We start from the raw sequence: 16,886 nt of genomic DNA on the forward strand, positions 1-16,886 counted from the left end.
CCACATATGATGAACTAATTCTCAACAAAGTATCCCATCCAAATACCTTATAAATATGTTGGTTGGATCAATATGCATTTAAATGGTGAAGTGGGTAGAGTGCCCTCCCTGAAGTCAGGAGGATCTGAGTTCAAATTTGACCTTAGACTCTTACCAGTTGGGTGACTTTGGTCAAATCATTTAACCCTGATTGCCTCATATCCAGGGGCATCTCCACTTTTCCTGATCCATATCTGGTCAATGGACCCAAATGACTCTGGAAGACAAAGTGAGGCTGGTGACTTAGCACAGCTCCTCCTCACTCATCACTTCCTGATGTCATGGTCTTCTTTGAAAATGATGGACAAACATTGTGTAGATAATGAAGAGAAATATCATTGAATCAAAAGGAGGAATCCGAAGGTCCATTCACAGACTTGAGTTTCAGTTCTTTGCTTCCTGCTGTTGCTAGACTGTTCAGTGGATGGAATAGAAACAGTGAATATATACAGTAAGGGTGAGATAAACGTGTGCTGCTACTGCTGTTCATTTATTAGATGATTCTTTAACAATGACAACAAAACCTTCAGTCTGTAGTTGGTCCAGACCACCATTTTCTTCCTGGAATTTTCCTCTATTAGGAACATTTTATGAGGGCAGATAGGAGAAAAGAAAGGTTGAGGCAGCTTGGGATTCTGCTGGTGAAGTAAAAGTTTAGTTCACTAGGAAAAAAGTAGTTTCTGAAGTCAAAGTCTTCCTCTACCCACATTACCTTGGGGAAATGACTTGCTCTTCTTTGATCTCAGTTTTTTCATCTGTAAAATGAGAGATATAGTGGAGATGGCTTCTTTGGTCTCTTCAACTCCAAATCTCCATTCTTGAATGGAAAGAGGACCTATTTGCAAAGAACTAGCTCTGTGTTGGAGTGCTGACCATGATCAGCTACTTGGCATAGATAAATTGTGTCACCCTTCTTAGTTTGGTCTCCCCATCTTTAAAATGGAGTTAAGTATCATCTCTGCTATCTCACGAAATATTTCAATCAATTAACAAGTATTTATTAACTATTAGTACCAGAGACACTATACTATTCCATGTGGGTAAAAATGCAAGAGTGAAACAATGCTTATTCTCAAGAGTTTACATCCTAATGGAGGAGACAACAGGGGCACATATAATCATCTACATAAAAACATAAATAGAAAAATACCTTTAAGCACAAAGTAGTTAAATACAAGACAGGATGAAAAGGAAAGCTGTCATGGATGGTGGCTGTGAGGAAAAAAGTTTGTAAATCTTAAAGTAGCAGGCAAATGAGTTATTAATAGGAAATTATCTATTTTGCTACAAGCAACAATGAAAAGAACACTGGACCAGGTATTAGAATTCCAACCCTACTTTTCTTTCCTTTTTTAAGTGATTTTTTTCCTCCAATAATATACAAAATTGATTTTAGCATTTGTTTTGTTGCTATTCTAGATAAGGTTTTGGTGAAGACGGCCATTTGAAACCATGGCTCAAAGTAAGCCCTTTGTATCTTTTCTGGATTTAGTCCTCCTAGTCCTATTGTTATTCATTCTTTGTTTTGGAAGAGAACTAATGGTATCACAGATGATCTCTTGACTTGTGGGTGAATTGGATTTAAGTGAAGCAGAATTTACAAAGTCATCAACCTCACTCTCTCTTCCAGGGTCATGGAAGTCCAGTGGCAACACAAAAGTCAGTTCAACTGATGATGGCATGGGATACAGTGGCTGACCTTGGTGTCTCTGATGTTTGACCAAGCTCTGCTTCAGCTGCCTTCATGATTGTTGGAACAAATTGTTTTCATCTGCCCATTCTGCCAGGGAAGTCTTCACATGCTTGGGGTAGACATACCTTTAAATTCACCAACAAGCATGAGACCCATCAGTTACCCTCAACCTGATTTAGCCCATCTACCAAGATGGTTTTATTGGAGTGTTCCACTATTTATGCTATAGTTTTTGGGAGCCAAAGATTGGAGGTGAACACCAAAGATGGATGAACAGCCCTGAAAAGAGCTCAACAGCCCCTTACATCAGAGGTGCTAGTTTTCCCCAAACACCCCATCCACCCATCCTATTTTAATGGTGATAGATGGATAGCAGATGCAGGATTCCATGGTTATGGGGTAACCAGGTCAGAGATAGGCATGTCTAAATACTGTTGAAGGGAACTTGATCACAAACCAGTGACTGGCATCTTGTCCTATTCGTGAGCATGCTAATGTGTACTTGAGGGGCTTCAGATTCTTCTCTGCATGGTCTCTATGCACCACTGCCTTCACTCTATTAGACTATTGCACAACAGCCCCTTTGAGGGATAACCTGAGATGGTCCAAATGAGATATTTGTGAAAGCACTTTTGGTAACTAGTAAGTACTAGGTACTTACTAGTGCTTACATAGTAAGCACTATATAAATGTTTATTCTTTTCCCCTTTCTATGAGGAAAAAAGGCAAAATAACCTGGGTCCAGCAGATGATTATAACTAGAATGGGGGTGTGTGTGAAATGGATGAAGTCAAAGGAGTCGAATAGTGATAGAAGAGAGAGGAACTGAAAGTGGCAGTAAGGCCCAAAGAAGATGCCTCCTATTATTTCTTAGGCCATTTTGTCAGGGTAGAAAGAGAAGGTACCCCCTATACTAGGGAGGGGGGTCTAGACTTGTAGTGTCATCCAGAAAATCCAAATTTTCATGCCTGCAGGAAGACAGGAAGACTATGAGAGGAAAAAGTATAAGGTGAAGGGAACAACAGAACAGACAATACAACGAAAGGGAGGGCACAGTTAAGGAAACTGACCCTTAGAGAATGAACCACAAGGTCACCGAGCAATTTAGTAGACTCAAACCTTAGCCATAGGATAATAGAATTTAGAATTGAAAGAAAATTAGAAGTCATCTAGTTCAATTCTCTAGTTTTACAAATGAGGAAATTGAAATCCAGACAATTCAAGTGACATAGTTAAGGTCATATAGGTAAAAAATAGTAGAACTAGAATTTGAACCCAGGTTCTAGGTCTCATGCCTTCTATTCTTTCTTCTTTTGCAAGGCAATGGGGTTAAGTGGCTTGCCCAAGGTCACACAGCTAGGAAATTATTAAGTGTCTGAGGTCAAATGTGAACTCAGGTCCTCCTGACTCCAGAGCCGGTGCTCTATCCACTACACCACCTAGCCACCCCACCTTCTATTCTTTCTAATAACATCCTCTGTTTTGGATAATCAAAATTTGATCTTGCTCTATCTCTGTCTCTCTCAATCTGTTTCTCTCAGTCCCTATCTTACTCTGCCTTTCTCTTTCCCTCTCCTCTCTTCTAATTTATTTACCAAAATTTAAAAAAAAAGAGCATTAGTTTTCTGTCTTTCCTTGTCCATTCCTGCCCTTTACTCCCAGCTGAGAGAAATGATGGCTATCAGGTCCTTTGTAGGACCTGCAAATCAAAGACTTTATGCTTCACAAGGAAGACAAACACCATGTTTCTAGAAGAATGAGTCATTTCAAAGTCCACTGAGTCAGTCCACTGGATCATCCTGCCTCACATGGAGAACTGTCTTGTCTTTCTCAAAGTCCACTTCCCTCTGTCTTTTGTCTTGTGAACTTAGATGTTCACAGAGTGAGAAACTCTAGCCATAGACAGGGGGAGCTGTCCACAGCTGAAGCTCATGCACAAGATCAGGGAGGGAAGGGACACTAAGAGTTAATTGCTAGTGAACAAGGAGGGTGGAGGTAGAGCCATAGTCTTTTCACTCGGTGAATCAAATTAGGAAATAGGCAATCTGTAAAAATTTGAATCCATTTGTATACAAGTCCTTTAAAATTTTTCCCTGATCTTAGACTACATTAGCTTGTTATGAAAAGAAAAATAAAGCCACTTTCCATGCTTTAACTATCTAAGTATGTCTATTGTGAAGTAGGGAGCAGTAAAGAAATTAGATAGAAAACTCAACATTCACATCAGCTTTCCCCTGAAACTGTCAAACTTGATACTTGCCTGGTTCTTTTATGAAATCTATAGGTTTTAAAGTTGGAAGGGTCTTTAGAAATCATTTAGCTCACCTCACTCCCATTTTACAGAACAGGAAAATGAAGTTCACAGAAGGGAAACATAGAGGATCATAGCTGTAGAACTGAAAGAAAGACCAGAGAATAATTAATATAGTGCTTCTTTCCTATTTTTACAGGTGAAGAAACTAAGGTCCAGAAGGTCTGAAGTGACTTACCCAAGATCATACAGAGTTTGAATCCAGGTTCTTGGACTTCAAAGCCAATGATCTTTTCATATTACTAAAGATCTGCTTACCTTGAAGGAATAATCCTATCATTCCAGATTTAGATCCAGAAGTTTCTTTCCTAATGTGTTGCATATCTGTTGCTTAAGTTCTTTACTTTTCTTCAAGTCTTAAAGGGGATTTTTTTGTTAAGTTTCTAATATATAGTTGGGATTTTTTTCAAGGCAATGGGGTTAAATGACTTGCCCAAGGTAGCACAGTTAAGTAAATTATAAGTATCTGAGTCTGGATTTGACTCTATCCACTATACCACCTAGCTGCCCCATTTATATCTATTTTAAAAAGACTGATATTATTATCACAATGTGAGGAATAGAAAAAAAAAAGCAAGACACCCTGAAAATAGATCTTATAACTCCTGAGAGTGCATCTTAATCTCATTTGAATAGCAAGAAGCATGGTATATGAGAAAGAGCACTGGATTATGTACATGGGGAAAGTATTCCTCAGAAGACCTTGTTCTTCCACTTAGTGTCAGATCACACTGATTCTCAACTTCCTGATCTGTAAAATGGGGGTAGTACTACTACTCACACTCCTTACCTCACCTGGTTGTTGTGAGGATTAAATGAGATAATTCATGTGAATGTAGAGTGTTCTATACATTTGAGCTATTATTTCTAATTGTAGGGTACTTTTCTAGAAAAATTTGAAGTCTATAATCTCCCTTTCACCCTCCCCTCAGAGCTGATCTGACAACTTCTCTGGGCGTCTATTTCCTCCTCCATGAAATGACATGGTTGAGCTGGATGATCTCTGAAATCCTTCCTGTGTCTCACGTTCCATTTATAATTGTAAGTAATTTTAGACCAGTTTTCCAACTTCCAAGTAAGCATCTCTCCATTCAACCTAACCTATGTCTGGGTCTGTAGATGGGCCAAGATCATGTGGACAAAGATGATCCAAATCCTTTTGGACTCTAGAAGATCCACATGAATAATGTTGATTTTTGGTTGGATTGGCTTGAGAGTCACAATGGACCAATTTGACTATCCCACAATCCAGGAAGATAGCTTTGTAGAGTTACCCTAACTGCCAGCCAGGTTTACAAGATGCTTCAAGCACAGTACTATCCGAGGAGAGAGGGATGGACAGGACAGTTTTTCAACACACAGAATGCTTTTCCTATTGCATGACACACGTCACAACTCATCCAAGAGTAGTAAAGGGGCAAGAGCTATTGATTTAACAGGATCTAAAATGTCAAAAAAAAAAAAGAAATCATTAAAGGGATTAAGTCTAAATATGGGTCTTCTGTAACTATAATCCTAGGAATGGCATTGTCACTGCCTGGATTTATAAATTTCCTGAAAGAAGTGGAGTTAAACTTGATTCCCCTGAATCCTCTGGTTTCAGAATGATTAAAAGTCAATGGTTTGGAAAATGGAGAGGGAACTGACTCAGGGGAGACACCAGACTGGGAGACTTCCGGATCCAACTCACTCAGTGGGTAAATCTGTGCCTCATTGCCCACTGGTAAAATGGGACTAAAGACACACCCAGCACCTGGCTCAAATGTCAGAAGGATTAATGAGATAAACACCTACAGGTTTCTCAGAATTCTTAAAGAGATTAAAGAAAAAGGAAGAGATATATTATCATGGTCTGACCTTAAAGAGACATTTTAGCCTTTCTCTAATCACCTGTTATGTACCTGGGACCCTCACAGGTGTGAAGGATGTAAAGAAAAATACAAAAGAAGTTCCTGTCCTCAAGAACTTTCTACTCTCCTGGGGAGGGGTTGAAATACAATATGCAAAATGGCACCCTACCTCTGGGGCTCTAGCTTTTACCTTACCTTTCTGAAGTCCAGATTTCCCAAGATGCTCCACATATCCTTCTGGTTCGCCGTCATGTGTTGTCTTCCTCCACTAGAGTTGTTGTTTGTCCTTTATTCTGGAAAAAAGACTTTGACATCAGGGGATGCCATGACAAGTATATGTATTGGATTTGAATGAGGGGGGGCTGTGCTAAGTCACAAGCCTTACTTTCTCCTCCCGAGTCATCTGAGTCCAATGGTCAAATATGGATCAGGACAACTGGAGATAGCCTTGGATGTGAGGCAATCAGGGTTAAGTGACTTGCTCAAGCTCACACAGCTAATAAGTATCAAATGTCTGAGGTCAAATTTGAATTCAGGTCCTCCTGACTCCAGGACTAGTGCTCCATCTACTCTACCACCTAGTTATCCACTAGTGTATAAGTTCCTTGAAGACAGGAATACTTTTTTCTTGTATATATGTGCTTGTTATCATAGTGTGGGGGATACAGATGGAATGATTAAGGAATCTGTTCCCTTAGATCTCAATGTCTGATTACACCGTGGTCATATGGATTATAACATGGAAAAGAAAGAAATAACCAAGAATCCACGGCTGAGGCATCACAGATGAAAGAAAAGTAGGGAGTTGATGCTATTTGATTAATATACTCCTTGGGTAAATCCCTTCCCCTTTGAACCATGACCTGTAAGGTTTAATCACAGAATCATAGAAGAAAACCAAAGGGCCATTTGAGGAATAGGACAAAAGAGGAAGAGGGGATTCACTGGGGGAATGGATGGGAAGCAGGAAGCCTTGCTATCTCTGGTTGGCCACTTTATCAAAAGAGAAGGGAACCCACATGCAAAACATTTTATCTAAACTGTGGGGTTGTGTCCAGGAACCCACTAAGTCGCCATTGGAGGTTCCAGCAGATGCCATGTTATTTTCCATTTTCTTCTCCTGTTATGTTTATTACATACTTTTGCTGATGTTGTGACAGCCTAATTATAGACTTCTCTCCAACTTAGCAAGCAGCCATCCCCTTTTGCTAAGTCTGCTTATTATGCAAAACCCTTCTTTGAGACTTTGTCATGATACAGAGAGCTTGCTCTTATAATGTGCTAAGGAGAGCACCACTGCTCAATTCCATTCTTAGAAGCTCAAAATAATGGCAACTCACATTTTTCTAGTGCTTTTATATAACACTTTCTCCCCAAAAGTCCAGAGATGTAGGTAATCCAAGCTATTGCTACCTCCATTATACAGATGAGGAATTTTAGGCCTAGGTAGGTGAAGTGATTCATCCAGGGTCCCACAGTAAATAGAGGAATGAGACTAGAACTTGGATCTCTTGTCTTTTATGTTCATCTAGTTCAAGCCTGGTTTTACAGATGAGGAAGGAGAGACCCAGGACATTGGAAGGACTCACTGGAAAGAGGGCAGCTAGGAGACAAAGGGAGGCGAAGTGCATAGAATGCCGGACCTCAGAATCAGAAAGATTTACCTGGCCTCAGACACTTCCCAGCTGTGTGATATGGACAAGTCACTTCACTCTGATTGCCTCAGTTTCCTCATCTGAAAATGAGATGGAAAAGAAAGGGCAAACCACTCTAGGATCTTTACCATGGGGTTATGAAGCATCCAACATTCTTGAAAAGCAACTGAAAACAACAACAAAAGAAAGAGGACTGATAAAGAAGAGAGTCCAGATTTCTTTGGGAGACACTAAAGTTGAAAGAAATATAAAAGGTCAAATGAGTTAAGAATTTGAATTATAACTTTCAGTTATAAGAGACAGCACAGCATGATGGTTAGAGTGTTGACCTCGGAGCTAGTTAAATATATTAGGGTTGGTCAGACATCTTGAGAGGTGTCAAGAAAAGAGGACACCATACAGGAAAGGTCTCAGACTGAGGGATATCTTGAAATCAGGTAGCAGAGTTGGGACTTCTGGTTATGTCCCATTGGCTGTGGGGCTCAGGACGAATCACCAAGTCTCCGTGTTCTTTATTAGTAGAGGCAGTTAATTACCTAGTCCACAAGTTCCCAGTGAAGTCACAGGACAATCTTTATCTCTGTCCAGAGTCCCAAAGGAAACTGAGGACAGTTCTTAGCAAAATTTTAAACTAGGTAGAGCTCCTATCTTTCCTTTTATGGCCACTAAGAAAGGCATGAATTTGGATACCTCAAGTTAGTAAACTGGAGATGTGAATTCTACCTCTGACATTAATTAGCTGGATATCTATAGGCAGGCCACCTAACCTTTCTGAAAGTCAGTTGTCTCATCTATAAAATGAATGTACTATCAACAAGCATAGTACCTGCTTCAAAGGGTTATTGTAATCAGAGGGTTTATGTAAAGCATCTTGTAGAGTAAGTACTATATCAATTCATTTGCCCCTGACAAACCAGAGTCTTCCTCCCTACTCTTGTATCCATTGAATCTGACCTCTCAACCTCAAAACCTTTCCCAGTCTTCCATTGGCATTTCACAGGCTTATGTTCCTTCTCTCATAGTCTCATAAAATATTTGATTAGCTTGAATCTGATAAATGAAATTATAGCTAGCAGACTAGAGTTTTGTTCAGTTCTTTTCACTTGTCTGACATTTTGTCAGACACAAATGAAAAACCCATTAGGGTTTTTCTTAGCAGAGACACTAGTGTAGTTTGCCACCTCTTTCTCCAATTCATTTTACAGATGAGGAACCTGAGGCTAATAGGATTAAGTGACTTGTTGAAGGTGGCATAGCTGGGAAGTGTCTGAGGTCAGATTTGAATTCAAGAAGGTGAGTCTTCCTGACACTAGGCTCGCCTCTCTGTCCACTGCATCAGTTAGCTGTCCGTACCCTAAAGCAGCCTGCCCTAATGAAGGAAAGTGCCAGATTGGGCATCAGATTCAGGTCTAGTTCAATTCCCTTGTTTTATAAATGGGGAAGCTGAGAACCAGGGAGATTAAGGGACTTGGTCAAAGTGAGATGGTTAAAAGAATCATTAGAGGCAGGACTTGAACCCTGGTCCTCTGAGTCCAGGGGCAGTGATTTTTATCTTGTGTCACATGACTTCCCCCAGATTTGAATTCTATTGTTTAGTTTGGCCATTATCTATCTGTATGACTTTTGCCAAGCCTCAGCTCCTTTCTCTGCAAAATAGGATGTCCTTTACATCTAAGGTCTTAATCATATATAACATTCCAAGCTCGTAAGGATTGAACATTTTCCTCTTTCCTATGAGGCATTACTATTGAATCAGGGTACTTCCATGAGACAACTTCTCCACATTAGGGAATGGGAGGAATTCCAAGCTCTGGGACAGGCTATTTGGAAAGCCATTTGGAGATCTGAATGTCATTCAATTAAAAAAAATATTTATTCACCTCCTGTGTGCTAAGCAATGAACTAGGTGCTGGATAGATAGATGTCAGACCCTTCCTGAATGGCCCTAGCTGTCACTCATAAGACATGAAGAGAACAAATGACAATAACCATGCCTTATAGTTTATACTGCCTTGGTATCTCCCTTCCCAGTAGGAGGATTTGAAAACCATTAATCCTCAGATAGGAAACCTGAGGGATCAAAGGAGTTAAGTCAGCCTGGCCTGTGATAAAAGCTTACTTTCCCCAGCTCTTTCTTTACTGGAAGTGAGGGAAGGAAAGGAAAGGGGAGTTGGCAGGAGAATTCCTGTTCTTCACATACTACACTGTTGGGGGGTGGAGGGAGAGTGGCCAGAAATTTGAAGTTGAGCAGATTAAGTAGGGAGACTTTGGGCATTCCCCTTTCCCTAGTGGTACCACTTCAGATCTAGTCAATTAAAAAAATCTATTGAGCAACTACTAAATGAAAGACAGGGCTCGCCCCCCTTCACCTTTGGGGGTAAATATTCCATGCTTTCATGCTGTGTGTTCATTATGTGATCCTTCTCCTTCCTCCCAACTGGAGGTGATCTTTCTCTTATCTGAGCTCTCATCATTGTATTCTTCCATTAAGCAACATGCAACAATTCAGTAAGTATTTTAAGTTTTATGAAAGTTCCTGAAGAAAAACAGTAAAATATTCTTTTACAGATAAGGAAACTGAGGCTAAAAAGGAGAATAATCAGTCTGAGGTCATAAAATATAATTTATTTTCTATTATTTTAGTTTTGGATTTTTGTTTACATGTTTTATTTATTTACATTCCTTACCATTTCTACTAAGTACCTGCCTCTTAAGAACAGGCAATTTGGATCTCCCCTAGGTATTCTCATTAGTTAATAGGTTTGTTAAATGAATGAATGAAGTAATATGAATCAAATCCATTCTTAGCCACATTAAAGCTGACCTTTGCCTCATCTCCACTTGACCTTGCTCTGCTCTGTGTAATGACTAGTCAATTTGTAATGAGGTGGTTTGTGGTATAGACAGAAGAGCATAGGATTATTTGGAGTCTGGATATTCAATCAATCAATCAAAATTTATTAAGTATTAACTATCTAAGAGGGCAACTGGCTCAGTGGATAGAGCACTGGCCCTGGAGTCAGGAGGACCTGAGTTCAAATATACCATGTGACCTTGGGCAAAGCACTTAACCCCACTGACTTGCAAAAACAGCAAAAAAAGTATCTACTAAGACACTGCTAAATTCTGGGGATGCAGAAAAAGACAAAAGACAATTTTCTGTCCTCAAGAATGTTACATTCTATTTGGGGAGTGCCGACATGCCAACAAATATATACAAAGTGAGCATTATTCCAGATAAATAGGACATAATTGGCAGAGAGGGGGTTCTGAGAGTAAGAGGGGGGTTGGAGAAATCTTCCCCATAGAAGGTGAAATTTTAGTAGGGACTTAAAAGAAGCCAGGGAGGTCAGTGATCAGAACAGAGGAAGGAGAATATTCCAAGAATGGGGAACAGTATCAGAGAAATTGTCTAGAGAACCTCAGGAGCTGAAAGATGGATTGTCTTGTTCCTGCAACAGCCAAGAGACCAATGTCACTGGCATGAGGAATATGAGGTAGGGAGTGAGGGGAAAGGTAAGATTGGGCTAAATTATAAAGGGCTTTGAGTGCTCTAAAATAGATATTTTATATTTGCTCCCAGAGGCAATAAAGAGCCACTTTGTTGGGGCCAGAGGGGTGGGAGGAAATGGGAAGACTTGGGTTTAAGGAAAATCACTTCAGTGGCTAAATGAAGGATGGATTAAAGTGAGAAGAGATTAGTGTCAGGCAGACCCACCACCAGGCCAGAGCAATAATACAAGTATAAGGTGATGAGGGCCTACACTAGCGTTATGGTACTGTCAAAGGAGAGAAAGGGAATATTGGAGAGAGGCTGATGGCCAAACTCTCCAGTGTTGAAGCTTTTTCCTGCCTCCAGCTACTTAGAACCTCTGGATCTTTCAAATGTAAAAGGTCACTTCTAAACCTAGACATACATACTCTGGGATTCTAATTTACTTAAGATCAGAAAGGGGTAAAGACAGCCAAGGTCCTAGGAGAAAACCTATACAGTCCATTTCCTATTCATTTCCATTTGGGAAATATTGGCAATTGATCCCGACTAGAGAAATGACCCATTCTACCCCGGGAAAGATGCCTGTCACATGCAAAGGCATTGAGCAAAAAAGATTTCTTTTCTTTGAATAGATGAAAAATACTTCCCCTCCTCCCCAATCCCCCATTGTTGTCACCTTGAGGGGAAGGATGGATCTTAGAATATGATGATTTGCTATGCCAGTTTAAAATGCCAAGCCACACTACATGAGCCTAAAATAGCCAGTCATTCCCAAAAGACTCAAGTGATGACACAATGTCCTTGGAGTGCCCAGAAGTTTTCAGGAGATCTTTGTAAGCATGCTACCTAACTTGTCCCTTATTGATCAATTCAGATTTGCTAAGTAAATTGCCTAAAGACTCTCCCCATTTTGTCAGCTAGGCAAACTGGGAAAGCAGCTAAGGTTTAAAAATAATTATTAGTCTAAAATATTTCTTTTTTTTAGTTTAATATATTTTATTTTCCCCCAATTACATGTTAAAAATAATTTTTTTTAACATTTTTAAAAAAAGTTTCGAGTCTATTAGATGCCAATGTTTGCTGCAGGGTGCATCCAGGAAGTTTTATTGCATTAGGTAAATGGAAGATGGTGTTCATGATGAGGTTATGATCTTCCCGAGTTGCAGGTCTTCACTAGTAAGTGACCATTACTGTTAGTTTTCAGCTCCATTTCTCTCAATGACTCCCTGCCATGTCTGTTAGTCTGAGCCTATTTTAGGATTAAAGTCACCCAGAATTATATACATGTCCTCTTTGGTACAGTGATAAGGTTCTCCAAGTCTTCAGAGAATTTTTCTTTGACCTCATCAGAGATCAGCATGGTGGGAGCATAGGCACTGATGATGGTGATGTGGAGTCTTTCTGCAAGTGGCAATCTCATTATCATGAGCCTGTCCTTTACTCCTTTTGGTAGGCATTCAAGCTTGTTGACTAAATTAATCTTTATTACAAAACCTACCCCAGCTTCACAGCATTCCCGTTCCCTTCAACCACTCCAGAAAACTGTGAATCCAGCTCCAACTTCAGTAAGGTGGACTTCATTTACCAGTCTTATTTTACTCAGGGCTGCTATCTGGATGTGATACCTGCTAAGTTCTCTGGCAACAAGAGCTGTTCTTTCAGAGCTATTGAATCTTGTATTGTCCATGAGTGAGCACACAATTCATGTACTGATGGTAAGTAGAATCACTGTTGGAAAAGGTTTTGTATATTTTGTATATTTTGTGTTTCCCCTGCAGGGTGGGAATCCTGGCTGCCCTTGGTAATTAGGCCACGGTTGGGTAAGCAATTATTTGGGTACCTTTTCTTGCCTCTTCCTCACACCAGAATATAATCAGATCCTTAAAAGACTATTCAGATATCCAGGGGTTGCTGTATCCTACTGCTGTTTCCAGTGGGGAGATGACTCTATGGCTTAGTTTACCTGTGTTCTACAGTTTCCAGTGTATCCACACCTGCTGATTCATCACTTGCCTGTTGCCACAGGACTTTGAGATAGGAATGGTTAAATGGTATTGGGATGTCTTTTGATTTATGGGAATTTAAGTGAGGCAGAGTTGCATGAAGTCACCAGTGGCAAGACAGAGTCAAGACTTCTGGTGATGGCTCCAGATACTTTGAATGACTATGGCTTTCTAAATACTCTACAATGCCTCCTTCGCTACTTTCATGGCCACTGGAACAAATTGCTTTTATCTACTCATTCCACCAATGGAAGACTTCACATACTTGTGGTGGATGCCCCTCTAATTCACTGACAGGAATGAGACCCCCTCACTTACTCTCAACCTGGTTTAGCCTGTTTTTTTTTAAAAGTCTTCTTGACTCTACTAGACTGGTGATCTGTTTAGCCATCTAACTGCTTCTAAATATTGTGGGAGTATGTTGTCTAATTCTGGTAGTGGAGGGACTAGATGGCCTCCCTGTATTGCTTTTTTTTTTTTTGCTTAGGTTTTTGCAAGGCAAACAGGGTTAAGTGGCTTGCCCAAGGCCACACAGCTAGGTAATTCTTAAGTGTCTGAGGTCACATTTGAACTCAGGTCCTCCTGACTCCAGGGCTGGTGCTCTATCCACTGTGCCACCTAGTTGCCCCCCCATATTGCTTTAAATACTGGACTTTTTCCAATTCAACAAAATCATCTTCAGTCATCCTGCCCCATATTTGACCACTAGATTCATTGGTCTCTTCTCTCCCAGAAGAGAAAATAAGGCTGATGACTTTTCACAGTCCTCCCTCACTTAAATCCAATTGACTAGCATGTCATGGCAATGCCTCCCTTTGAGAACAAAGACAAACAATAGCATTATAATTGACCTGTCTACATGTATGACTTGTTTCTCTAAGAATATTCTAAGTTCTTTAGGTCAGGGACCAGTCATATGTCCATTGTATTACCAGTCTGTATCCTTCACAGCAAATGCTTGTTTTTATTGTAAATGCAGCTTATAAAATATTTGTGCATCCTTGGAGATGTGTAGGAAATAAGGAGATGCCGTGGGTCCAACCCTGAAGATGCTTGGTAGGTAGGTAGGAACATTGGTGTACTAGAGACCTCTGTCTGGGCAGAAATCAGAAGGCCCAGATTCCAGCCCAACCATTACCAATGACTCCCTGGCATGCTTGGGTGAGTCTCTGTGCTTCCTGTGTTCCACCTATAAAATGGGGATAATGAAAGGCAGCTTGACAGCAGTTTTATGATGCCAGCATGCTATTTACAAAAAAGACAAGGAACTCTTTGGGAAATGCTTCCGTATTTTAAAGAAAGGTAAGATATTTCAGGAGAGATTTTCTTGCATTGGATAAGAAATCCAATATAAGAACAAAAATCTAAGGTTTTTTTTTTTTAATGAGCTTTGGAATCATTCTTTGACATACTAAAAACTGTTTTTTACAAGTCCATTGAGATAGAAATCTATCAACTTGTACCTTTAATATAAAATGAAGCATATATTCTATTTTCTCTTCCCTTTGCTCAATGAATCAACAAAAATATATTGCATACCTATTGGTCTAGACTACCTTAAAAAGTCTGGCTAAAATTAATTCATCCAAGGAATAACTACTGTTTTGAGGAAAGTCATTTCCCTTCTCTGGGACAACTGTGATGTGTAGTGGAAAGAGACCTAGATTTGGTGTCCAAAGACCTGGGAAAACCTATATTTAAATTCTTTGCACTTGCCCTTGGATAGCTCTATGATCTTGGCTGAATCATTTAACCTTCAGCATAATAGAATCTCAGAACTGGAGATAAAACTTAGATAAGTCAAACTCTTGGGTATGGATTAGCCTAGATTAAAATGCAATTGGAAAATGTTTAATAAAAAATAAATATTCCATTCAGCATAGATAAAGTTACTTTGTGTTTTTTTTTTTTTTTGCAAGGCAATGGGGTTCAGTGGCTTGCCCAAGGCCACACAGCTAGGTAATTATTAAGTGTCTGAGGCCGAATTTGAAGTCCGGTACTCCTGACACCAGGGCTGGTGTTCTGTGCACTGCGCTACCTAGCCGCCCCCAATTTGTGTTTTTTAAAGTCAATATACAACCTGTTTATATTTGAGTTTGACTCCAGAAATCTAGTCCATCCCATATATGAACAAGAATTCCCTCTATAAATATAAGATGGGTAAGATAAATATCAATAAATGGTCATTTAGACTTCCTAGATAAGGAGAAATCCTGAGAAATGTCATCCTAAAAAACCCTAAATAACTACTATCTACTAAGACATGATAATACCAGATAGAACCAAAAAAGAATTGTCAAGGTTTAGCAATGTTGATAAATATTTGTATCAATGACTTGTATCAGTCATATATTTTAAGCTTATTACATTTGCAAATGGCACAAAGCTAAGAGGAACAGTTGGTACACTGGGTAATGATCAGGATCCAGAAAGATCTTGACAGGGCAAAACATTGAGCCAAATCTAATAAGATGAAATTTAATAGAGATTAAAGTCAGACTTGGGTTCAGAAAGTCAACTTAAAGGATCATGGGATCAACTTCAGAAGAACAAGATGGAAGAAATGTTACTGTGAGAGAAATCTGGAGGTTTTAGTGGTTTGTAAGGTAAAAAAAAAAGAGTAAGTGAGCAGTGTAATATGGTAGCCAAAAAGGTAAATGTGATTTTAGCCTATGATTATTACACAGGTGCATTAAAGTCCAAGGGAAATAATACTCCCATCATAGTCTGCACTGGTAAGATCATATTGGACTATTGTATTCAGTTTTAGGTGCCATATTTTAGGCAGAACATTGACTGGAGAGCAGAGGAGGGATAAGATAAATTCAGGGCTATGCTGGGGTCAACTAAAATAGACTCCAAAAATCCAATTAATTTTTAAAAAAAAATTAATATATTTGTGATACATTTTAAGTTTTGAATTGTCTTCCTCCCTTCTCTCTCTCTCTCTCTCTGTCTCTCTCTCTCTCTTGTTTGAGGCAATCAGGGTTAAGTGACTTCCCAGGGTCACAAAGCTAATAAGTATCTCAGGTCACATTTGAACTCAGGTCTTTCCAACTCCAAGATTCTATTTACTTCACTACCTAACTGCCCATTCCTTTCTTCTTTCTACCATTTGACACAGATATGTGTATATGTGTGCATGTGTTATATGTGTGTTTATATTTAAAGTAAAACTATGCATACTTCTATTTATCAGGAGGTAGACAGCATCTTCTTTCCTTTGTAGTTCTGAGTACTTACACTACTCAGAATGACTTAGGCATTTACAGTTATTATTGGAACCATATTACTGTTACATTATACAGTGTTCTCTTGGTCCTGCTCATTTCATTCCTCAATTATTAAATTGTCTTTTGAGCATCTACACCTTAGAAATCTGCAAATGCTATAAATATAAATATATTGTTTTATCTTATGATCTAGACTTTTTGTTGTTGTTTAGTCATTATAGTCATGTCTGATTCTTCATCCCAATTGGGGTTTTCTTGGCAAAGAGAGTGGAGTGGTTGTCATGTCCTTCTTTACAGATGAGGAAACTGAGGCAAATAAGGTTAAGTGAATTGGTCAGAGTCACACAACTATTAAGTATCTGAGGTCAGATTTGAACTTGGGTCTTTTTGACTCCAGGCCTGGTGCTCTATTTTAATGCCCTGCTGCCATGTCTAGACTTAGCAAAGTGCTAATAATGCAAGTTAAAGTTTAAAATGTCTTGCCAATATTCTACTTCCCTTAGCAGGTTGTTAGACGTTTACCAGCATGCCAATAGATATATGCTCCTATGACAAGAATGAGTCTTCAGGATGATGATAAATAAGATGTTTGAAAGCTCAATGGAA

Source organism: Macrotis lagotis, chromosome 5 (genome assembly GCF_037893015.1).
Source record: "Macrotis lagotis isolate mMagLag1 chromosome 5, bilby.v1.9.chrom.fasta, whole genome shotgun sequence".
In the NCBI taxonomy this organism is placed as follows: domain Eukaryota; kingdom Metazoa; phylum Chordata; class Mammalia; order Peramelemorphia; family Peramelidae; genus Macrotis; species Macrotis lagotis.